Genomic DNA, 25,219 nt, shown 5'->3' with positions numbered 1-25,219 from the left:
ATCTTCCTTACACACACACAAGTTAAAAAAAAAAAAAAAAAGAACTATCTAACATGAGGTCAGTGGCAAAGTAAGTGGATTCCATGTGTCCTTGGAGTGAAAGACACTGTACTGGTGTGGGATAGGCACTGTTACAAAAAAAGGAAAAGTATCTGAACCTAAGGACAGGACTGGTTAAAAGAAGGAAAGTACACCAGCCAGTACAACTGTAGACTTTCCCTATTCAAAGACAGTGTGATTTGAGAGTGATGTGGTTTCAAAGAACTCGCTTAATCTTAAGCGCTAAAAAAAGAACTTAAAAAAAACAGTATTTTCAAATTGTGCTCCATGGAGTTCTAGAAATTTCAAGGAGATACAAGGGAGGTGGAGTAGAGAGAAGGAATGAAGGGCTGGGAGAGGATACCAACTTCAGTGAAAGTAGCTCTGTTTTTGTTTTCATATTGAGGCTTCTCTATAAGATTTTATCCGGTGATTTTTTAAAAGAGTTAACATACTGAATTCCATCTCCATTTTAGAAACAATTAAAGAAAAACCAGAGAGATGAAGTAACTTGCCAGGATCACACAATTTAAGGAAAAAAGTATGTCATGTTATTGATTGTGAATTTTGCTGTGCAAGTCAGAGAGAGCTGGCATTTAAAACATGATACATGTTCAGATGTGGTAGTCACCAGGGACTGGGAATAGTTGCCATCCTGTCCATGAATGACATTATCCAGGGAAAGCATATATCAGACACAAGAGAAGAACCTGGTCTTTTAAGGGCATAAGAAGAGAATTCTAACAAACAGCATAGGAACTGAACTGGATTTGTATGTCTTGAGACAGGACACCAGTTATGAAGTGACTGGCATACTCCAGGTGGTGAGAATTTGAACTTGGGCAATAGAGAAGAGGTATTTCAGAGGTAGACTAGACAAGATTTTCTGATCAACTAAATGTAGAAGATGAAAGAAAAGCATCACAGATGAGTTTCTTTCGTAGATGGTTGTAGAATGGTAATACTAACCAAGACAGAAGCTCTAAGAAAGCAGGGATTTGGACAGTAGATTTAGGGGGTGAGGAACAAAATGTTCAGTTTTGGGCATACTGACAAAGACATCCAGGCGGAGACGTCTAAGAGACAGCAAGAATTCTGTTCAAGCTAGGGACCCAGATTTGGAGTCATCGGCAACTGGGTATAGTTCTAATCATGTCAGTGAATGACACTGACGTTATCCTCGGAAAGCCTGTACAGGAAACGAGAAGAACGATCAGAAGAGAATTTGAGAAAAAGGAGACAAATCAAGATATAAAGAAAAGAGTTTCAAGGAGATGGATGGTCATAACCGCCAAATGTCACAGAAGTCAAGACTAAGCCATCAGTTTTGGCAATCTGCTGTGAGTGCAGTTCCCGTACAGTGAACTGGCTGTAAAAGTCAAACTGAAGTAGATTAGGCAGTAAATGGGAGGTGAAGTGTAGGTGACTCAAGAAGTATGTTATTAAGGGAAAGGGAAGAAAGGGTGAAAGGAGAGATAAGAGGCTTTAAGAAAGAGGCAAGGTTATAAGGCTTTACTTTTTAGATAGAGAACAAAACTATTTTTAGAGAAAGAGGGAGAGATGTAATTCCCAAAAAGGAGAAGGAAAGGTTACCTAATGAAAGTTAGGGTCCAGAGAAAGTAGAGATCGACAGCTCTGCAGTATAAAGTTAGAACCTGGAACAGACATTTCTGGCTCCGAGAATAAAGGACAGGAAAGGCAGTAAAGATGAATAAAAATATACCTAAGTTTGGAAGCAGATGAAAAAGAAGTTGAGAAGGTACAGCTTGTCTTTGCAACCCTTCTTTCTCTCTTTTCTTTGGGTCCAGACAACAGTCCAAAGGGCAAGGCTGAAAACAGACTCTTTGATATCCTGGGCCCCAGGTGTCTAAGCACAAATTTCTCTCCTCTTCAAGCCAAAAAAGAGAAGGTCACATGCAAATCAGTTCCCAAGAATCAACCAGACCTGTGCATTGCAGCTTGTGTTCAAATTAATTTATGCCTTACACATCAAAACACATCCTGAATGAATATGGGAAAAAACATTCTAGGCAGAAGTAACAGCATGTGCAAAAGCAGAGTAAAGAGTGTGGTCTGGGAAAACAGGGGGCAGCTTATTCACATGAAATAGCGAAAAGCTAATAACAATGCAAGGAACTACAACAATAGCTGTAAAAATAAGTATTATATTAATACCTAGCTGATACAAATGTAAGTTCGCACAACAACCTTTCTGGAAAGGAATTTGGAAATGTATTTATATCCTGTCTTATTCCAAAAAGAATTAAAGCTCCTACAAAAATACAAAAACATTAAATTAAAAAGTAGATGGATTGGGGCTGGCCCAGTGGCACAGTGGTTAAGTGCACACGCTCCGCTTCAGTGGCCCGGGGTTCACGGGTTTGGATCCCGGGTGCGGACATGGCATCACTTGGCAAGCCATGCTGTGGTAGGCGTCCCACATGTAAAGCAGAGGAAGATGGGCACGGATGTTAGCTCAGGGCCAGCATTCCTCAGCAAAAAGAGGAAGATTGGCAGCAGATGTTAGCTCAGGGCTCATCTTCCAAAAAAAACAAAAGTAGATGGATACATGAAGGCAAAGAGTAAGTAAGTCATCACTGTACTTTCAACTTTTGCATATGTTTGATATTTTTCATAATAAAAGTTGAAAAGAAAACTAGCTTTGATGTTCACGTATCTGACTTGACCATTGTGTCACCTTCTTCATCGTCATTCCCTACAATCATTAGAGTAATTCCTGGCTGGCTTTAATACCTGGCTCACTATCCCCTCTCCAACATTATCCCCATAATGATTCTTGGTGATGTTAATATCCACATAGATGATTCTGCCCATTTCCTGGCCTCTAAATCTTCAACCTCCTGTGTTCCAAAAATCTTATCTTCCATCTTATCTTAGTCATCTACTCCCAGGTTATACCCTAGGCCTTATTATTACCAATAACTGTACTCCTCTGTCATCCATTTCAAGCCTCCCACTCTCCCTTCACCAGCTCGTATGTCAACAGTCCACTCTCTCTAGTTCCCTGACTCCAACAATTCTTAAACTCTACCAGGACTTACAAACTATTGGTCTTATCAACTTTTCACTGTCCCTCATTCTTCCTTATATCCCCACATCCCCTTCCTTATGTCCTAATATCTCTCCTTACCCAAATTAAATATCACAGTCCACCATGGTAAGTAATTCTTGTACACACCCTCAACTTCACTCTCCTCTCTCCATGTATACTACACATCAGGGAAAATCCCAATCCTGACTAAATTCGACTCTCTATACTTATTCCATGACTCTATAAATTAAGTTCCTGACTGGTCTCACTTTACATTCTTGACCACTAAGTCAACTGGACCCCAAGTACCACCTGACAAGTCCATGTTTCCTTAATCCATTTGCTCTCCCCCTCTCCTAGATGACCATTTCACACTTCTCTTTTTCCATCTCCCAGACTTGTAATATATGCTGTAAATGCTTTTCATCCAGCTTGTTGCATTTCAATTTTAAGGCATCTTTTATTATACCAACTTCTTTATTTTTATACCAAAATTTGTCCATCTTCTCTTTTACGTCTGTTGAGTATCCTATCACACTAAGAAAGGCCTGTCTCATACCAGGTCTCATATCAGAAAACTATCCTATATTTTCTTCTAGTACCTATATGATTTAAGTGGGTTTTTTTTAACTTATACATTTGATCTACCTGGATTTTTATTTCGGAATGGAGAGAAAGATGCGAGTCTAAATTGTTTTCTGCACTCTTCTACCACCATCACCACTTACAATGTCTAGCACCTTTTCCGAGACCAATTATGGAATAATTCAGCTTTTCCCAACTGATCTAAAATGCATCTCTTTTCTTATAAACTAAGTTTACACATAAGCCTAGATTTATTTCTGTTCTGTGGGTCTTTCTGTGTACTCCTGTCTTAAGAGTTCTAATTACCATATGTTAGAATATTCAAACCTCTATCTCCCACTATCATATTTTTTTCAGAATTTTCCCATCTATTCTTAGATGCTTATTTTCCCACTAAACCTAAGAATCATTTGTTACATTTCAGAAAAATTACTGTTGAATTTTGTGTGGAACAGTATTGTATTAATGGATCAGTTTAAACAGAACTAACATTTGTACAATATTGGCTTTTCTTATCCAAGAACATTTATTCAGGCTGGCCCTGTGGCCAAGTGGTTAAGTTTGGAATGCTCCACTTTGGTGGCCCAGGTTAGCAGGTTCGGATCCCAAGCACAGACCTACACCACTCATCAGCCATGCTGTGGCAGCAACCCACATATAAAATAGAGGAAGACTGGCACAGATATTAGCTCAGGGCTAATCTTCCTCAGGCAAAAAAAAGAGGAAGACTGGCAACAGATATTAGCTCAGGACTAATCTTTCTCAGCAACAAAAAAAAAGAACATCTATCCAATTATTCTTTTTGCATCTTTCAGTAGAGTCCTGGTCCTATCTCATTTACTTCTAGGTACTTTATGGTTATAGTTTAAATGATATATTAATTTTATATATTTTAGGAATACAAGAAATATTCATTTTGGTAAATTTATATGGTAATGGACATGTGTGGTTGATTTGCCTGCCCAGTCCATGGCTGGTTGTCTCACAACAAAACATCAGACAAATTCCAATAGAGGAGCATCCTACAATAATACCTAACCAGCACCACTCAAAACTGTCAGTCATCAAAAACAAGGAAAGTCTGAGTAACCATCACAACCAAGAGGAGCCTAAGGAGCCAGGACAATTAAACGTAATGTGGCATCCTAGATGAAATCCTGAAACAAAAAAAAGACATTAGGTACAAACTAAGCAACACTGAATAGAGTATGGACTTCAGTTAACAATAACGTATAATATTGATTCATTAATTGTAACAAATGTATCACACTTCATACTAATGTAAGATGTTAACAGGGGAAACTGGGTGGAGGGGTAGATGGGAAACTCTGTACTAACTGTTCAATTTGACAAATAAAAACGGCAAGCAATAGGATATATTGGAGTATATGAGGAAGCCATTTTGTGTAAACCTAATGCGGCCTGACCTTGTCTTGCCAAAAGGGCCTGACCGAGGCCGTTGAGCGTGCATTGTATATCTGCTTTAGATATTCCCTATGGCAAGAGAAAAGGCCCTTGAGCTAAAGGTGCAACTTCCCTCCCCCTCCCAAAGTTGGCATTTCTTTAAGGATTAAGCATCTTTCCTTAGGCTAGAAACTGATTGCTGCGCTCACCTGTGACCACCCAGCTCAAGACAATAGACTTACCTCCTGCTACGCCTTCCAAGATAGCAGACCCACTACCTGCTGTGTCCATCAACTGCTGTGCCAACAGGGCAATCTTGTGACTATTGTGGGAGGGACATTTCAATCATATGTGAAACCTCCTGTATGGGGGTATATAACCACTCTGTATACCTCACTTCTTTGGTGCCCTTTCTTCCTTTGGGAAGAAAGGCCCCAGGCCATGGTCCTCAGATTTCAGCTCAGAATAAACTCACCCAAATTTTCATTTATAAATTGGTTATGGATTATTTTCGTTGACAAATTTTTCTGTAAATTTAAAATTGTTCAAAAAAATAAACTATATCAGAGGTTGGCCCCATGGTCTAGTGGTTAAGCTCAGCACGCTCTGCCTCAGCAGACCTGGTTCAGGTCCCAGGTGCAGACCCACACCACTTGTTAGTGACCATGTTGTGGCGGTGACCCACATACAAAATAGAGGAAGACTGGAGACAGATGATAGCTCAGGGCCAATCTTCTTCACCAAAAAAAATAAAGTATATCAATTTTTTTTAAAAAGGTAAATACCACAGAAGTAGAAAGTTTAAGGCAGAGTAAAGGTAAAACATGTACCTCTAAATCTGGCAGCATTCATCCAAACAAAATACCCACTTGGACCATTTATAGAACTTTGTCTTATGAAAATAATCCAGTGAAGGAAAATAGAATGCAAAGATGCATACCACAGTGTCATAACTATTAGAAAACATACAAATAAGATAATTTATCCAATAGAGAAAAGAAGAAGAAAATAAAGTTATATTCATTCAGAACACCATGCACATATTACAAATGATAATTTGAAGGCTACAGTAGATAGGTAATGTTTACAATATAATGTAAATTTTTTAAAAAATACAATGTAAATATCGGATGCAAATATTCAAAATTACATATGCACAGGTCAAGGATTAGAAGTAAACATCTTGAGGCGGAAGAAACTTATCTTTGTGAATCCAGCACCCAACAGAGTTTGGCAGAGTAAATGTTCAATATATATTTGCTGAATAACAATATTCACCACAATTTTATTTATAATAGCAAAAGACTTGAAACAACCTAAACATCTGAAAACAAGAATGTGGTTAACAAATCAAAGTCTACATACTAGATAAAATACAGCCATTAAACTTATGAAAATTATGAAGCAACATAGAAAAAAAAATCTTCCATGTACTGAGTAGACAAAAATCTACACTATGATCACAACTCTGTAAAAATGATATATATATACACAAATATATACACACATATATGTATGTATCTGATTAAAAAGCATTCATATGCTAAAAATAGTTGACTTAGCTGGAAATACTGTAAGTGAATTTTTTTTTCTCTTCTTTATTTTCCAAGTTTTGTTGTTGTTGTTGCCATTTGGGATTTTTTTATCTCATATGAACTACATATACCAAAATGTCAAGCAATTAAAAACAGACAGACAAATATTAAGACCTCAGTAATTCAATAAACAGAAGTTTACGGTAGACTTACAACTTGCTTTTCAAAAACCAGGAACGCCATCTCTGGGGTATTTTCTGACATAAACCAGTTCTCCAATTCTCCAACACCAACTGGGTGTCCAACAATTCATTTCAATTCCGACACTAACTACCTGGAGTTATCACTGTCCCTACAGGTTAAAGCCTCAGTCCCACAAGAATGCCCCAATTTCAGACACTGGTGACAGTCCTGGGCCATCTTCTGACCAGGCTATAAATTGAGGGTTCCCATGACCCCCTCCTCAGGTTTGATAATTTACTAGAAAAGCTCACAGAACTAAGGAAAACAGTTAACTTACATTTACAGCTTTACTATAAAGTACACAACTCAGGAACAGCTAAATGGAAGAGATGCATATGGCACTGTATGGGGAGGCAGGGCGTGCAGCTTCCACGCCCTCTTCAGTTGTGCCACCCACCCAGCACCTTAATGTATTCACCAAGCTGGAAGCTCTCTGAATCTCACTGTTCTAGAGTATTTATGGAGCTCAATTCTCCAGCACCCCCTACCCCTTCCTGGAGGCCAGTGGGTGGAGCTGAAAGTTCCAACCCTCTAATTTCCCTGGTCTTTCTAGTTGTCCAGCCTCATCCTGAGGCTCTCTAGGCTACCCTAGGCTACCCTAAGTCACTTTATTAGCATAAACTCAGGTGTGGTAGAAAAGAACTCATTATAAGTAACAGGATACCTCTCACTCAGGAAATTCCAAAGGTTTTAGGAGCTCTGTGCCAGGAACCAGGGACAAAGACCAAACATACTTTTGTATTGTCAAATTAATAAACAGAAAGCTCATTAAATTGGAGTAGGGAGATCCAAAGTGGGAGCTCTCATGCCCTATGTCCATAGCAGAGCCCAAAAGGAAGAAGAAAGACTTCCTCTTCTTGAAGGGCAAGAAGTTCAGCCAATGAGAGGCCATCACAATTCCACCAATGAAAAGCTACTAGACATCCACCTCTCAATTCCTCCAACGGGCTCCTTGTTCACAATAGCCCTCCCAACTTTCTCTTCCCCTCTATAAAAGAGTTTCTCCCCCCTTGCTGCTGGGGTCCTTGCACACAGCTCACCATGGCTGCAGACCCAGGATTGCAATTCTTTGCTGATCTCCAATAAACCCATTTTTGCTGGAGAAATAACAGGCTATCTATTTAAGATCAATAGTATTATACCATGCCATCTTTTAACCCAATAGTCAATATTACCCAGAGTCTTGCCCTTGTCAATTTTTTAGTCTACTATGAACAATGTTCAATAACAAATCTATTTTACCAAAAATATTAAACTGAGATGACCAATCATGAGATGACCAGCCATGCTATATCCAGTACTATCCACTCCTCACCACACTACCACAGAGGCCTAAAGAGACTGGTATCTAAACTGATGCCACACCCCAGCCTGCAAGGGACCAGCTTCCATTTGTGACTGACAGTTTCCCATCTCAACCAAAACATGAACAGAATAAGAGAGCAAAGGAAAGAAAATCAAACTAGTAGCCAATGGACAAAGGAGCATTCATCCATTGCCTACTGTAAGTAAAGCATGCCATCACTGTAGCAAAAAATAATGCTCTTACATAGAACACTCCAATCATCTGAGAAAGTGAATATAAAATAATAAATGTGCAATGAGGATTTTTAAAAGCAAACTCCAAGATCTGACAGGGAGAAAAATTACCAGGAAAGAACAAAATAGAGATATTCTGACATGAATTTAGTCACACTAAAACCAACAGTGTATCCAGAAAATATCTGTCACTGAACAGCAACACCTAACCAAAGCAAGGTCTCTCTTCCCCCAAACACCTCAAGTCACAAACTTACAAATTCTCTTCACCAATCTGAATTCTTTAATTTTGAGAGTTAATTCTTTAAATTGAGATTTAAAAATTTAAAAGATACCGGAGTGGGAAAGAGTCCTTCCAATTATGTAATCCATTCATTCTCAAACTATGGTAACCATGGCCCACCTAAGTGGGACAATAGATCCAATCTACCCATCTGCTCCCATTTTTCAGTAGAAAAATAACTCCATGATGAAGAATTAGAGTAATGTATGTCAACTTCACTTCAATAAACAATTTTTAAAAATAATTATAGAATGCAACAATTACACAAGAGCAAAATGGTCAACAAAATTACATCTAACATTAATTCTAAAATTACATTAATTCAAGAATAGCAGCGCTTGGAACCACATCAAACTCAAAACAAAAATGATGCACTGAAAATAGTATCCATCTGAGCGTGAGTGCGCATAGTAGGAATTTTTAAATGCTGCCAAAGCATTGTATAGCTAAAGGATTTCTTACAGGAAAACTAAATTAGATCCCTCAGTAAGATCTAGAAATTGTCTAATTTTAGTTTATGAACAGGAAATTTCAGTAACACTTAATAACTCACATTATCAGTAAGTAGACCATACTATTACATAAAATTCAAAGACTATGGGAATGGAACAGCAACAGCCCCTCAGAACTGAGGAAATGACTTCCATTTTGGTTTCATTCATCAGGAAAAGCTTCCTGACCTAGCAGGTGTCTTGATACCATACTAGGGAAGCAGCAATCTAACCCAATAATTTTCAACCATTTTTCCACTGTGATTCTATGTAACAGCTCACCAATCTAATTTCCTAAATTGGATTCCTCATACATTGCTGGCAGGAATGTAAAATGGTTTAGCTGCTTTGGAAAACACTTTGGCAGTTCCTCAAAACGCTAAACATAGGTTCCCTTATAACTCAGCAATTCCACCCCTAGGTATGAGACCAAGAGAAGTGAAAACATAAACCTATGCCCACACAAAAACTTGTACACAAACACTCACAGCAGCATTATTCATAACAGTCAAAAAGTGGAAACAACCCAAATATCCATCAATTGATGAATGGATAAACAAAATCCATATAGTACAATATTATTTGGCCATAAGAAAGAATGAATTACTGATATATGCTACAACATGGATGCACCTTAAAAACATTATGGTAAGTGAAAGAAGCCAGTCACAAAGACCATATATTGTATGTCCTCATATATATGAAATGTCCAGAATAGGCAAATTCAGAGACAGAAAGATTAGTGGTTGCCTAGAGCTAGCAGTGTTGGTGGGAAATGGAGAGTGGCTGCTAATGTGTATACGGGTTTCTTTCTGAAATGATAAAAATGTTCTGAAGTTAGATAGTGGTGATGGTTGCACAATTCTGTGAATATATTAAAAACCACAAAACTGTAAACTTTAAAAGAGTGAATTTTATGGTATATGAATTGTATCTCAATAAAGCTGTTATGAAAAAAATCTTATCTCCTTCACATAGCATACAAAATGTTTTAGGGTCTATCCTTTATCTACTTTTCCAGCACTGGAATACCTTCTCCCTCCCCCTCCACTCCATCTTATTCCTATGCCCCCCTCTCTGAACCTGTGGAATTACCCACCTTCTCAACGACACACCCACTTAGAGCTTTCTTTGCCTCAGAATTCCCCTTTCATCTTGTATATATCTCCATTAAACTACATGCCACCTAGTTGTAACTTTTGTTCTCATGCCTGCCCACCTCTGTTACACTGTGAGTTCCTGTGAATGTCTCTTCATCTTCATATACCTAGTGCCCAGCAGTCAGCCAAGGACTAAAATATCCTTTACTAAACACAAACCCTTGGACTCTGAGAGATAGCATTCTTTCAACTGCACTGAGGACAAGCAGGCTAATAGACCGGAACTTGAATTTTGAAAACAGATCAACCAACTTGAGTCCAAATCCCAGTATAGTCACTCCTTAGCTTTGTGGACTTCCATAAGACAGGGCTTCAATTTCCTAACCTACAAATGCAGATAACTGTACCTAAATGCCAGACTGTTTTAAGGCTTAGATATCACATCTGTAAAGCATCTGGCACATAGAAGGTGCTCATAAATGATAGCTATTACTACTGTTATTTCAACATTATTTTCACCTACAATAGTTAACTTGATTTCACTGAATTGGTACAGTTTTTAGCAATTACTAACTAAAAAAAGACATGTTTTTCTCACTTTAATCAATATTTGAGAAAAAGGTTACTATCATTTCTACCTAGAGACTTAGGGCCCCAAATACACAATGCAGGTTGACACTCAGAAGCTTCAAAAAAGAAGACTTTTTCTGTACAAACTTAGTTCTTAGTTCTAGTTCTGCAACTTAGTATCTTAAGATGTTTAAATATAAATTTTAAGTTTAGACTTTTATAAATGCTAAGTTTAGCCTAGAAAGAATCAACCAATAACCTGAGAGGGCATAAAAGAACAGGAATGGTAAACTAAGACTGAAGAAGTTAGTACTCCAATAATACTGAAGATTTAAATTTAACCAATTTTAGAAGAATTAGTCAACAACTCTGAACAAGAGAATTCACCTACACAAATGGGAAAACAACACCTAAGATAGCTGTGACTCAGCCTGGACTGCTGTAAGGTGAGGGCGAGGGAAGTCGGTTATTTGGCGTATTCTCTTCTGTCTCATATCAGGACTAAATATTAAAGCAAAACTATTTACTTGACTTGAATAAGAAGTACAGAGGGAAAAAATTCACATAGAAGCTTAACTTTCAAGTAAAATATCACCTCTTTGAAACAACGATAAGTTTCTAAGTTTTGAAGCCATTTAAGAAAACACAAAGGAAAAAATAAACAGATTCATCTATTTAATATCTTAAATTTCTGTTGAAAACAAAATTAAAAGATAAACAAATGAAGAAAAACCACAACAAACATGATAGTCAATATTTTTAATGTACAGAGAGCTATTAAAATAGTTAATGAAAATACTAAGACCTCAAATAGATAATTTTTGAAAGACGAAATAAAACTGGATAATAAATGTTAATATTGCCAATAATCAAGAAAATGCAAATGAAGTTTTGTTTTGCTTCTCCTTACAAATGTTTAGAAAAAAACAAACCTTAGCTATTACTCAAGGCTAGCAAAAGCGAGAAGAAGTGAGTGCTGCAGACACAGCTCACGGGAGCACAAACTAGTGCAGCTCTTCAGAAGGCAATGTGAAAATATACAGCAAGAATCCTACCAATGTTCATACCTAATAAGCCAATAATTTCACTTCCGGAAATCTGTCATAAGGAAATAATAATAAATGTGATATTTTAAATAAAGTGTAAATAAAGATATTTGCTGCAGTTTAGTTATTATAGAAAAAAATTGCAAATAATGTGTCCAACAATGGGAGAATGAACTGAGCCAAGCATTATGCTGCCCCTTAAATTCATAATGATATGTGAATTACATTTCAATAAATCTATTTTTTAAAAAAACAAGTTCAGCTTGACCATGTAACAACATGGAAACTGGTTATGTTCCTATAATTTAAAATTTATGATATAATATAAATGTGCATGTATCATTATGAAAATAATAATAGCAGCCCACAATCACTGAATACTTACCAAATGCCAAGCCTTACACTCAGGTCTTTACATGTTATCATTGTTATCTTATTATCATCAATATCATCATTATCAGGGCCATCCTAGGAGGGTCTGAAGTCCAGGGTCACTCATCAACTGTGGGGCTGGCCCAAGATAAATAACACTTTAAAGAAGGCTTCACTGTAAAAATTTTCATAGGCCCCTTGAGAATGTCAAAAACATTTTTTTGAAACGGAATTTTAATTATTTCAGGAAAAAAAGATACAGTACCCTGATCCACTCCTTCCCTCCAAACACAGCCCAGAGCAGCAGCCCTAGCTAAACCAACCAAAAGACAGGCCTGAGGACTACTGTTACACTTACGGAGAACTGATTATGGGATGGTCACACTCAATGTACATTATCTCTTCAACCTCATAACAACCCTATGGATAAAATTATGAAATCTTATTTATTTATTTATTTATTTATTTATTTTAAAGATTGGCACCTGAGCTGACATCTGTTGCCAATCTCTTCTTTTTTCTTTCCTTCTTCTCCCCAAAGCCCCCCAGTACATAGTTGTATATTCTAATTGTAGGTCTCAACATGGCCTGATGAGTGGTGCCAGGTCCGCACCCAGGATCCGAATCAGCAAAACTCTGGGCCACCAAAGCGGAGTACGCAAACTTAACTACTCGACCATGGGGCTGGCCTCTCAACTTTTTAAAGAGGAGAAAACTGAGGCTTACTGAGATTGTTACACTCACAAAGCTACTAAAAGGCTAAACTGGACCTAAATTCCAATCAGACAGCACAAGCCATGTTCCTAACTACAACATTGTATTGTAAAACATGTACACCAATATACATGTAAAAACAAACAAAAAGAAAAGACAGGTGAGTGGGAGACACCCAAATGTGGCTGTCATTGGCTGGTGGACTTGGAATGACTTTTCTCTCCTACTTCTTTTCTTCTGTTACAGATTTTCTTCAGTCGGCATGTGTTATTCTCACAATGAAAAAAAAACCGTTACATAATGAGAAACAAAGTTAAATTTAAGGAGGAAAAGCATTTGGAAAATATCTACGTTAAATGACAAATAAATTATATTGTTAATAAATAAAGTGCTCACTCATTCTTCTTACAGACCGGCAGTCGGTATACCTCAAAATTAAACTAGCAAATTAAGAGAAGAATGTCTTTGATCAAAGCTAGAACAGAAAGGCAGGCTGGAGAGAAAAGGAGTTGAGGTCTAAACTAATCAAATGTGTTAACAGCCAGGGAAAGGTGTGAATGGAACTGAAGCCTCCAACGACAAAAGCTTCAGCGTCTGTTCTCTCCCCTAAGGCTCTGGCTTCTGGCAAAGGCTGCTGGTGGGCCTACCCAACCAATTCACCAAACTTCCCCAGGTATTCCAGAATCCCACCAAGATTACGTTAGGGCCCTCCAACTTCCCCCATTACACTGGAAAAAGGGTAAAGTCAGAAGAGAAATTGAACCCTGTTTTACAGAAGAGATCTAGAAGGAAGATTCAAATATTCGGAACATTAAACAAGCTATCCTGGAGTCAAAGAGAAATTTATTTCATCAGGTTTTCCCACAGGCAAGGTTAATAATCTTCAAAACCACTCTAAACAACTTGCTGTTCCCAGAACGGGAAATTTCCACGTCTGTTTTCACTCAGTTTTAGTCTCTGGGCCCCTCCCTTTCACCTTCCTTCCCCCCTGGCCTAGAAAGCCCAATTCCAGTGTTACTTCCTCTGCAGAAGTTTGTCTATTTTATATACTTAGAAGGTTAATTCCCTTCTTGGTATCACCAACATCACCCTGAGCACCTTTAATTCAAATCAACAAATATTTACCCGAGTCATTAGATGTATACGACCTGTATAAGATGTATTAGAGCAGGGACTATAGAAGAATAAGACCAAAAGTTAGAATTCCAGATAAGTGCTATAGGTATACAGAAAGGACAAAAGATGGGCACCTAATTTTGCCTTAGGGAACTAGAAAGTTGTTAGATGAGCAATCCCAGAGGAAATGACTCCTAAACTGAGTGCTGAAGAAACGAACAATAGGTACCACCCCGTAGGCTAGGAGGAAGAAAGGAGATTTTAGGAATTGGGAACAGAAATGTGCAAAGACACAGGAAAAAATCTTTTGAGAATTAAAATGACAATTTTAGAGGACTTTGTAAACAGGTCTAATGATAGCCCCTACCTCACAGGAATGCCATAAAACTGAAGTGAGTTAATAAATATAATGAATTAGAATAGTGCTATACATGGGAGGTACTATGTAAACATGAGCTACTATCATTACCATTCTAAAAATCCATAAACAAAACTAAGAAACAAATTTGGAAAAATGTACATCTATATGGCAAAGTCACTATTCTTAATATATAAAGAATTCTTAGAAATAAATAAGATGAACATGCCAATGAAGTGAGAAAAAGGCAGAGACAAATATTTCTCATAGAAGAAAAAAAACCTTTTTAAGTATAACTTTATTCATATTCAGAAAAAGAAAGATTAAAGCAAAGTGGTCTTTATCAAATTAGCAGATTTAGAAAAAGAGACCCAGTGTTTCTGAGGATGTGGGGAACAGGACTGGTTTCACTTGGTAGAACACTTTGATACTGACAAGTTTTTCTAGAAAATAATTTGGCAATACATTTCATGGGCCTTAGGAAGTGTCCACATCTTTTGACCCAATACTACTACAACTACTAGAAATTCATTCTAAGGAAATAATTTTAGATGTGGACACAGATATGGTTACACAAATGTTAACTGTGGCACAATTTAAAATAATAACAACAAAATTTATAAACTACCTTAATGTTACAGAAGAATGAGATGATATGAGTGCAAGATGTAGAGTCAGACTAAGTTCACATCCTTTGTCTACCACTTATTAGCTATGAGATCTTGGGAAAATTATTACACCTGTCCTTATTCAATTTTCTCAACAGTAAAATTAGTAATAGAACAGCTATTATAGAGAGGCTGAGGACTAAATGAGTAAAAATATGCAAAGTGTCTCAAAAGTAACTAGGATATAGTAAATGCTCAATAAATATTAGACATTATTAACATTCAGTAGCAGCAGGGTAATATTATTTAGCCAATAAAAGTTATATTATAAATACATAATAAAAATAGAACCATGTTTTTTATAAATGCTAGTAATCTAAAAAGCAGGTTACATAGTAGAGTATATAACACAATTCCATTTTTTGCAGAGAAAAATTTCTAGAAGATCTACCAAAATACTAACACTGAACATTTCTCTGGGTAATATGATTATTAGTGACTATTACTGTCGTCTCTAAATTTCCCTCTGGCTTTCCAATTCTCCACAAGGAACGTATACTACTCATCACAATAAAAATAGTATGAAGTATAGAATTAAACAACAAACACAATATAGGACTTTTAGGAAAAATCAAGTCAAGGTATCTATTCTAAACCATTTGACAAATCTCTGCTCTAGGCTCATGTTATGCCTGAGATTTCTTTTTCTAGCTTAAGTTACTTGGAAATAGAAATATTCAGAGATCTGCTGAGCGCAAACCAATAGTAATACTAAAATAATAAACATTAAATACAATGACCTGAAATATTATTGTTTACTCATAAAATGTGCACAATAATCCTTCCCCAATCTTGAATTCCTTAATAATAATTTTGAATAAGGCAAATTTACTTCTCTCAATCACCCCCACTCACCTGTGCACACACTCCCTACCCCCATTTCCTGTCTTACTTTTCTCCATAGCACTTAGCCAATTCTAACTTCTAGACATTTTATTGTCTCTCCTCCCCCTTCTTGAATACAAACAGCATAAGGGCAGGGGTTTTGTGAATTCTGTTCACTGCTCACATGCTCAGTGCTTGGGCCAGTTCCTGGCAGGCAGGCACTCAATGTTTGTTAGATGAAATAATGACTTCAATATCATGAATTATGAGTAACTTCTGTTGCATTTAACTTTTTAAAGAGGAAAGATGGTGATTGAGAATAAAGAAAAGGAAGTTAAGGCTGGCAGAAAAGGAGAGGGAAAAAAAGACTTTTTTTTCCATTGAAGACCCTAGAAAGGCAAAGATGACACAGTCAACCTAGTGAGGAAAGCAACAGCAAAGATGTATTTAAGGGGGAGCCGCACGTAGCATATGCTTTTTCAAGATGGGATTGCCACCATGCTATAAAGACTGTAAACTCAGGGACTGGAGAGCAGTGTTCAGAAAGTTTTGGGTTACCTGTATCTAACCTAAATGGCTTTCTCCATCTCAATCACCCAAGTGACTCAGCTCTCTGGGACCCAGTGGAACCCTGGATCCTGGATGTAGGAGCTAGGATGGTGGAAGGAGGAGGCAAAAACTCCAACTCAGAATCAAGGAATGAGGACCAGATGCCAGAAGGAAGAAGAGGCGGTCAGGTAAAGCCTTCCAACAGAGGTTGTCTCTGCAAGCAAGACAAAATCAATTTACAGGCATTTCACTGGAACTTTAGCAGAGGGAAAGCCTAAAATGCTTCTAGTGAGAAGGTAAATGGAAATTAAATCTCAAGTCTTAACCATGGCTTCTCTTCTACCACTCCGGTTTTCAGGACTTAATTCAAAGTTAGAAAAGGGATGCTACACATGCATTCCTAGTCCCCATCATTCTAGGCAAATTTCATTAATCTTGAAGTTCTCACTAATACTCATCAAAAAGTATTTCATGCTCACTGAAAAGTAAAGTCACCAAATGTTACATAAGTTGTAAAATTTATTAACTTGACCTACTTAATTCTTGTATTTAAGCAGTCATTCTTAAGTGTGAAGGAGGAGTGGTAGGGTGGTGAGTAGAATATGCAAATACCTATGCCAGTGTGTTCAAGCAAAAATGAAATGATAAAGCAACAGTTATCAGTGTACTCCTGACTGTCAGAGCAAACCCCACTGGCTCCTATCTATGTGGACTCTGCAGTTTGACATAACAGACCATTCTCGACCATTCTTTCCCATTATCGACCTCACACTATTCAAGCACTCCTCACACTGCTAAGTAGAAGCTATTTAAGCACTTGGATTCAAAGACTTTGAAGTGATAATCCAAAACAGTAGTTTCTTTTGCCGATATAGAATGTTTTCTTCCTGTAGGCTATGTTTTTTGGGTTTCTTGTCCCCCCAAATTAAGGGGACTAATAGGCAGATTCTTTGTTGGGAGATGGGACTATAAGTCAGTTCTTCTACATACTCTATTTTCCAGCCTTCTTACGTGGATTGTTTTGATGTTACGATTAAAAATTAAGGGCAAAAAAGCTAATTTCTTTTCCAGTCACTGGGTAAAAAGACCAAAAAAAAAAAAAGACTAAGCTAGTTTAATTTGAAATTCCTCGTTGAAGCAAGTTGGAATAACAATAGAAAACATTTGTTTGTTTATTTATTTATTTATTAAGCACTTATATAAGCTGTAGTCACTGTGCTAAGCACCTTATATTACATACAACAACACTATGAGATAGGTACTATTTTTATCCCCATTTTACAGATGAGGAAACAGAATCTTAGAGAGTTAAAATAACTTGCCCAAGGCCATACAGCTATTTGGAGTTGGAGCTAGGAGCAGGAGGTTTAACTTGAAAGCCTATACTCTTATCTACTACAGTTATGATGCAAATAAATGAAATTTTTATTTAACCACATATATTGTTTCTAAAATGAATATGCGATAGTGAATAAAATGATTTAGAAAACAAAACAGTTGCTTAAATAAAACAAGTTAAATGTCTACCGTCTGGTAATAGATCCCTAAACGTCTATCAAAACAAGTGCTGAATGGCTCCTCAAGTAAATAAACCATCCAGCGCCCTGATATAGCTGTTAAATTATTTCTACGTGAATCTCTCCAAATGTTATACATTTGCAAGTGAAATATGCTGCCCTCTTAAGAGTTGTAAAAATACATTATTTCTTGATGTATTCACCGTCCTATTTCGGCTCAGTTTCCTCCCCTCCTCCCCCACTTCCTCTCTGCCTTCAGATCCTTTAAGTCCAGTTCAGTTCCTCCTTCTCAAGAACACTTACATGCACACTCTACCCAACAGGACGCTAACGTTAGTCACTGTGCTCTGTAGTTACAGGATGCTGCAAAGTCAAAAACGAACTCAAGTAAAAAATACAGCATTTCTGATCTATCTTCATCTGTAGAGCTATTCACTTACAGAATAATTCTAAACATTCTTATTTTCCACTTCACACTTGGAATCTTGCCGTCATCTTGATTAGCACATCAAAAAAGTCTACCTTTTTTTAGCCTTTCTTCAAAAAGTTATTCTATAAATTTTTCCATAAAGTATTGAAAATACCAGAATACAAAAAAAAACAAGCAAATGCACTGTTAGATGGTAATAAATATATCACGCTTTAGTAATGTAATTAGTTTATTCTGAATCATTTCTGGAACTTGTGAATATAAATGCTTTACAAGTAAGTACAGTATATAAAAGTGCTAGTGACTTATCAATGGACTAATATATACTTTCATTCATTTACTCAACAAATATTTACTGAATGCCCAAAGGACTATTTCTTGTTTTTAATTTCTGAACCGAGATTAAGTGTACCAAGTAAGGACACAGGTACTGAAGTTAGAAGGATCTTGATTTGAAACCTGGCTCTTGTACTTACTGCTCAGAGACCTAGAGTAGTCCAATAACCTCCAGGTTAACATTTCACTTATCTATTTGATGGGAAGAAAATAACTACTCACAGGGTCATTTCCAGCTTTAAATGATTATGTAAACAGCACAGGGCCTAGTATGTACTAAGTGCTCAATACATCACAACCATGGTAAATATATTTTAATACCGTAGAAAGTAGTTGAAAGAGATAGCCAATAAATGTTCTTTTTGTCTTACCAGAAAGATGGAAATTTGTGAAACTCTAAAGATGTGTTAAAAATAAAAATCAGAAGGTCATGTAAGAAATTTTCCATTTTTTTTAAAAGGAACTACATTAAGTATATAGGGTGAAATGACCAAAAAATAAAAATAAGAAAGAAAGAAAAAGAGATGGATAAAGAAAATCTTGAAAGCTGCTGAGTTTGGGTGATGGGTCTATAGAGGTTCCTCATACAATTCTATTTTTGTGAAAATATAAATTTCTAAAAACTATAATTCCAATCCCAGAACATGCCTAACACATTCCTTCATATTCACGAGAGATCAGGATTTTAGCCTTGAGGTATGTTGAACTCACAGTAGTACCTCCCTGCTCAATAATTCAGTACAGGTCAAGTTTTCTCAGACAAATCTACCTTTCATTGTAAAGGTGAGCAAAGGGAATAATTACATGCATAAAAGGGTAAAACACATAAGCTTTTCACCTGCTCATTAATATATATTAAAACAGCAACAATGCACATTTTTCCATGTCCTTCAACATGAAATTCTGTTTGTTCATGAATTAAGCTTTTAAAAACAACTTCCACCTTACATACTTTGGCAATTACAAGGGATACATGTCAATCATATCTCAAGAACGCTGGGGAAACAGAAAAGAAATTCCAAGGAAATCCTAGACACAGCCAAAGAAACCTAAAGGTGTGCACATCAGAGGTGCTAGTATCTTTAAAATTCGAGGGACACCATTACTAAAATATGTAAAGGTTTTACATGATGTTTCTAAATTGCGTTTAGGTTTTATCACTGATTTACAACCCAGCAAACCAGCACAGGGAAAGAGGCAATTAATTTTCTTGAGAGACTTAAGAAGATTAACCTACAGAGTCTACGCCACCTAAATTAAGCTGACTAAAACAACAAAATTTCAAGTCACACCTCGCCTATTCTGGGTAAGCAAGTAAACACTAGTAAAAACAAACTAGAGCATTTAGTAAAGCAATAATTTTTGTGTTAACCTTAATTTCTATCACAAAGTGGTTGGAACTATCAAAAATATACCTAGTTGATAATTAATAAAAGTCTCAAATGAAGCATACTTGCCACCAGCAATCATTCAACGATAAAGCACATGGCTAATAAATCCCAATACAGCATCTTTTCACAGAATGAAAAGCCACCTGCAGTTTCAGCCTCGGTTTACCCAATCGGTACGCACATGCAGCCGTCTTTAAATTAAAAAATATATATAGTAATAAGTAAATAAAGGATACTCTTCTGGCCTAAGAGATTACATCTTTCCGTGCTTCCTGGACACCCTGGAAGTCGCTAATGCTTAAGTCAAGCTGTAACATTCCCCAACTTTGGTTTCACGCGAGCGCTGGACGCCGAGCATCCGCCCACTGGCCCCTCGTGACTCGGGCCACTTTGACGCACCGGGATGCGGCTGCCCTGACATTCCCCACCGACCATGACCGAGAAGGAAAACCAACTCCGCGAAAAGAGAATAGGTCCCCGAGGAAGCGTGCGGGTGTCCCTAAAGGCTCTCTTCGGCAGGCACCCCGAAAGCTAGGGGCCACGCCGCCCCCGGCGGCCGCACCTGCCAGAAGAGGGCGGGGGCTCGGGCTCGGCCGCAGGGAAGGGGCAGCCCGGGCCCGGCCCCTCGGCGTCCGCCCTGGCCCCGCCGCGGGGGCAGGAACCCCGCGCCGCAGGTTTCCGCCCGGCGCCGCCGAGAGTGCCAAGGGCCTAGGTCGGGGGCCGCCCGCGCTCCCGAGGCCGCGTCCGCATCGCCCGGGGCGCGCAGCCGCCTCCCAGCCCGGCCGCGGCGCCTCCCGCACCTGCCCGCGCCCTGCGGCAGCCCCGCCGAGCGAGCGCCGTCACCCACCTGGCGCCCCCGCCGCGCCTCCCGCACGTCACGGCGCGACCCCGCGGCCCTCGGCAGCAGCGGCGCGGGCGCACGCCGGAGACCCTGCTCGGCCGCCGCGGCCGGGTCGTCGCTGGGCCGCCGACAGCGAACCTGTTGCGCAGCCTGTCACGGCCGCTCAGGTCCGCGACGCCGCCTCAGCCCCACAACAACATGGCGGCCGCGGCCTCCGCAGGAAGCCGGGGGGCGGGGAGGTAGGCGACGCGCCGGGCAGCTGACGACCCGCCCGCCCGCCCGCTGCCGGGCACCGACGGCCCGCCCTCGGGAGCCCGCAGTGGGCCCGGGTGCGGCTCCTCACATCCACAGCCCCGGGCACCGGACCCCGCGGGCCTGGCCCAAGGGCGCCGCTGTCCCCTCGGGGAAGCCCCGAAGCCCCGGACCTGGCAGCCCTTCCCGGAGCTGCGACGACCCACCTGGCTCCTCCTCCCCGAGGTGACATGCTGAGGGTGGGTGGTGCGTTTCCTGCCACAGAGGACCCCGCTGGTTCTTTTTGGAAAGGGGCAAGCGGTGGCCGGCGCGTCCCTTCGGCACCCCACCTGGGGCTCTCGCCGCAGCCCTCGCCCTCCCTACGGCTTCTTCGCTGATCTGGGAGCACGGAGTCCCCGGGAGGGGGAGGGGGGCGGAGAAGGATGGCCCCACCCTTGCTCACGGGTCTGTTGCCGGCCTCTGGGACCCTCCCCAGGTCCCCCAGACGGACTAACCATACCCAGCCGTCATGCATTCAGCATTCCTCACCCTCCTCCAAAACAAACAGAAAAGCCCAGCAAGACGGGTCTCCCTACCTCGTCCACACACGGGAGCAGCTCCCCCACTACTCTCACAGGGCAGGAAGAAGACCACCCTCTCCCCCCAAAGTCCCCTGCCTGGAGGCCTGCGGGAGCTGCACACTCTTTCCCACCCCATAGCCCCCTGACAGATGAAGCTGCGCCTCGGTATCTTTTTTTCTCCCCTTCCAGCCCCTGCTCTCCTCACAAAAGACCAGATTTCAACTCAAGTCACCCCCCGGAGACCGAGGGCTGAGGGCGCGCCCTTGACACAGCGTGGCTTCAGGAAAAAGGCTTTCTGTTAGTTGAGGTTTAGAGGAGGAGTCAGTGGGCATAACAAAATGGGCGTCCAAGACCCAAGAATTCTGCTGGATTGGGACGCAGAGTGGGGGCTGGGCCCGTGTGCAAAGCACATCCCCGTGACTTGTGTTGGTAAAGCAGAAATGCATGCAGAGCAAACCATTCCTTACCTGTTGGGGCAGGGGAAGGTAGCAAGGCTGGCTTGAGAGGGATGGCGCCGAAGCCCGGGCCTATCTGAGCTGGCCCACCAACTTAGGTGAGGAACTTAGCAAACATCAATGGTGATAAACAGGCTTTTCCCGCTCTCACACGCAGTGTTTTTCCTAACCCTTCGATTGGGACCTGACCAAGACCTGACAGACAGGTCCTGAGCTTCAGTGACACAGAGTAGCCTGACTCCTTTGTAGTAGTCTCGGAGGTCCCTTATCTACTGGGGACCAGTCAATCTGCAGACAAACCACCCAAGCTAGGAGTAGCCCCCCTGAGCACGTGGTCTCATTCCCACAGTAGACATCACCAATTAATTGTGGTACTCCCTTTCCAGCCTAAGCCTGGGAATCGTTCTCAACATAGTGCTCCAGAGAGTTGGCCTGGAAGGTGAAACCTATTTTTAATTCCTGTAGGCAGATAGCCAGTCTCCGTTTCTCTCCCATCATTTGATCAATGTCATTTGCTTTTCTGGGTTCTGGACCTGGTGCAATTCACCCTGAATCCTCTTTGTTTCTGAAAGAGGAGCCAAATCCTTTGCAAGACAAAAATGAAGTTTTTAGAAAGGAATGTGTAAAAGAGCAAAAAACATTTTAAAAAGTCTCCCTAAAATAAACCAAAAAGCTAACAACTTCTGATGGAAATTGGGATCCTTTATGCAACTGGGAGCCTACAGTAGCCCAAGCACTAAAAGAACTATATCCCAGGGTCCGATTCAGAACTTTTGTTACCCGGCCCGCCGACCCCATAAAACATTAACCACAACCCTGCTCAGAACAAGCCTAACATGCTCCGTCCGAATGTGGGTCGGAGTCCCACCGGAGTGAGGTGAAATTGGTAACACTTTAAGGACAATTTGTCCATCCTATCCTACTCTTTCAGTATTTATGTTTCCCGTAGGTGATACATCCACCATCCCAGTTCTTTGACTTCCTCTTAGGACATGCTCGTAATTTCTCTCCTTAGTATGTCCCCAATTCCACCACCTCTTTTTCAACTTCAGCACCAACTGGAGATCAGATATGTGTGGGAGCTAAGTCCTACTTAAGACATATAAGATACCTGTCAAGTCTAAAGAAGATTAGGAATTCTGTAGGGTGAAAGGTCGCGAGGTCAGGGAAGGGACTAGGTATGTTACATTTCTCCTCCTCTAGTTCTGCCACAATTTAGGATAGATTCTTAGGACTGTTCCCTAGCTTTTACCATGGGAGTGTTTAATCTCAGTCTGTTTTCTTTCCCTGCACTGATCCTCCCTTCAACCATATATACCCCGTGTTCTATCAATTTCCCTTTCTGTTAATTTTCAAGGATTCCATCTTTCACCCCATTCGTACCTAGCCTACCCTCAAAACAAACCCATAGTGGTGGGAAGAGGCTAGAATAGAGGACAGAAGCAATTTCAGACTCAAAGCGTCTCATAAGATAAATACATTATCTTATAGAGTAGGAAGGCTTTGAAAACTTGGAGCTCATATTTTATGTAATACCTGTATTAGTAATAAATCTCCCAAGACAATGCTATACACAAATAATTTATAAAGAAATTAAGAGGAAAGGGGCAACAACAATAACAAAATTTGCCCAGATCATATTTATAATTTCTGGTGCACTTCTTTCTTTGCTGTTGATCTGAGTTTCCATCTGTCAATATTTCCCTTCAACTGAAAGAACTTCTTAGTTCCTTAGTGTTTTTTCTAGTGCAGACCTGTTAGCTACAAATTCTCTTAGTTTGGGCGCCGGGCCGGTGGCGCAGTGGTTAAGTGTGCACATTCCACTTTGGTGGCCTGGGGTTCACCTGTTCAGATCCTGGGTGCAGACATGGCACTGCTTGGCAAGCCACACTGTGGTAGATGTCCCACATAGAAAGTAGAGGAAGGTGGGCATGGATGTTAGCTCAGGGGCAGTCTTCCTTAGCAAAAAGAGGAGGCTTGGCAACAGATGTTAGCTCAGGACTAATCTTCCTCAAAAAAAAAAGAAAAAAATCTTAGCCATTATTTCTTTCTTTTCTTTTCTTTTTAAGATTGGCACCTGAACTAATATCTGTTGACAATCTTCTTTTTTTTCTTCTTCTTCTCCCCAAAGTCCCCCCGGTACATAATGTGTATTCTAGTTGCAGGTCCTTCTGGTTCTGCTGTGTGGAATGCCGCCTCATCATGGCTTGATGAGCGGTGCTAGGTCCATGCTCTGGATCCAAACCGGCAAAACCCTGGGCCACCGAAGCGGAGCACACGAACTTAACCACTCAGCCACAGGGCCTGCCCCAGCCATTATTTCTTTAAATAGTTTTTTCTGCCCCATTCTCTCATCTCCTTCTGGCATTCCAATTACATGTATATTTGACTGTTTGATATCATCTAGAGTTCATATTAGATGTGCCCCACCAGTGTAGTAGTGTTCCACCACTGAACACCAGAAAAACCTGGCTCCACCCTCCTGATCCTCAGGGCATCTGGAGATAAGGAGATCGAGTGGTGGGAATCTAAAGCTGTGCCCCCTTTACCTTCTGCCTTTGGTAGAAGTTCATCTGCCTCTACTGTCAGCAACTGTGCTTTCTAGCCAGCGTGTCTCTTCTACTCTTCTATCCTGTAGAAAATAACACAACCTCACAACCTCTCCTTATCCCTCCTAAACACACACATACACATAGACTGTCACATTGATTCTATCCCTTCTGAGATATTGAAGGAAAGTGAGGTTTGTTCCTTTTTCAGTTTCTTTTTCCTCTCAAAACTCACATGAAAGAATAGATGTGCTGACAGTTGTCCTTTGTGCATAAAAAACTAAAGTCAAAGGCAATCTGGGAAACCAAGCGGAAGTTGCCCTAGTATTTGACCATAAGAGCAAATGAAAAGCAGGCCAGAGAGGGGAGGTCAGGGTCCAGGAAAAGGCCTAGGGCTTC

General features: G+C 40.1%; 1 protein-coding gene across 18 annotated transcripts in view; it reads right to left on the bottom strand.

Annotated features, from left to right (window-relative positions):
• Positions 1 to 22,489, bottom strand: part of ITSN2 (intersectin 2) — a 134,485-nt gene extending 111,996 nt beyond the window's left edge. For 6 of the 18 annotated variants that reach the window (XR_011526658.1, XM_070574289.1, XM_070574292.1 and 3 more), the window contains exon 1: positions 21,011 to 21,460. The gene's annotated coding sequence lies outside the window, so the exon portion shown is untranslated. The other 12 variants (XR_011526656.1, XR_011526659.1, XM_070574297.1 and 9 more) reach the window with 6 other exon arrangements.
• Positions 22,490 to 25,219: the final 2,730 nt, after the last annotated feature.

Source organism: Equus przewalskii, chromosome 14, assembly GCF_037783145.1.
Source record: "Equus przewalskii isolate Varuska chromosome 14, EquPr2, whole genome shotgun sequence".
NCBI lineage: Eukaryota > Metazoa > Chordata > Mammalia > Perissodactyla > Equidae > Equus > Equus przewalskii.
The sequence above is the reverse complement of the archived record's forward strand: the minus strand, read 5'-3'. Positions and strand labels throughout refer to the sequence as shown.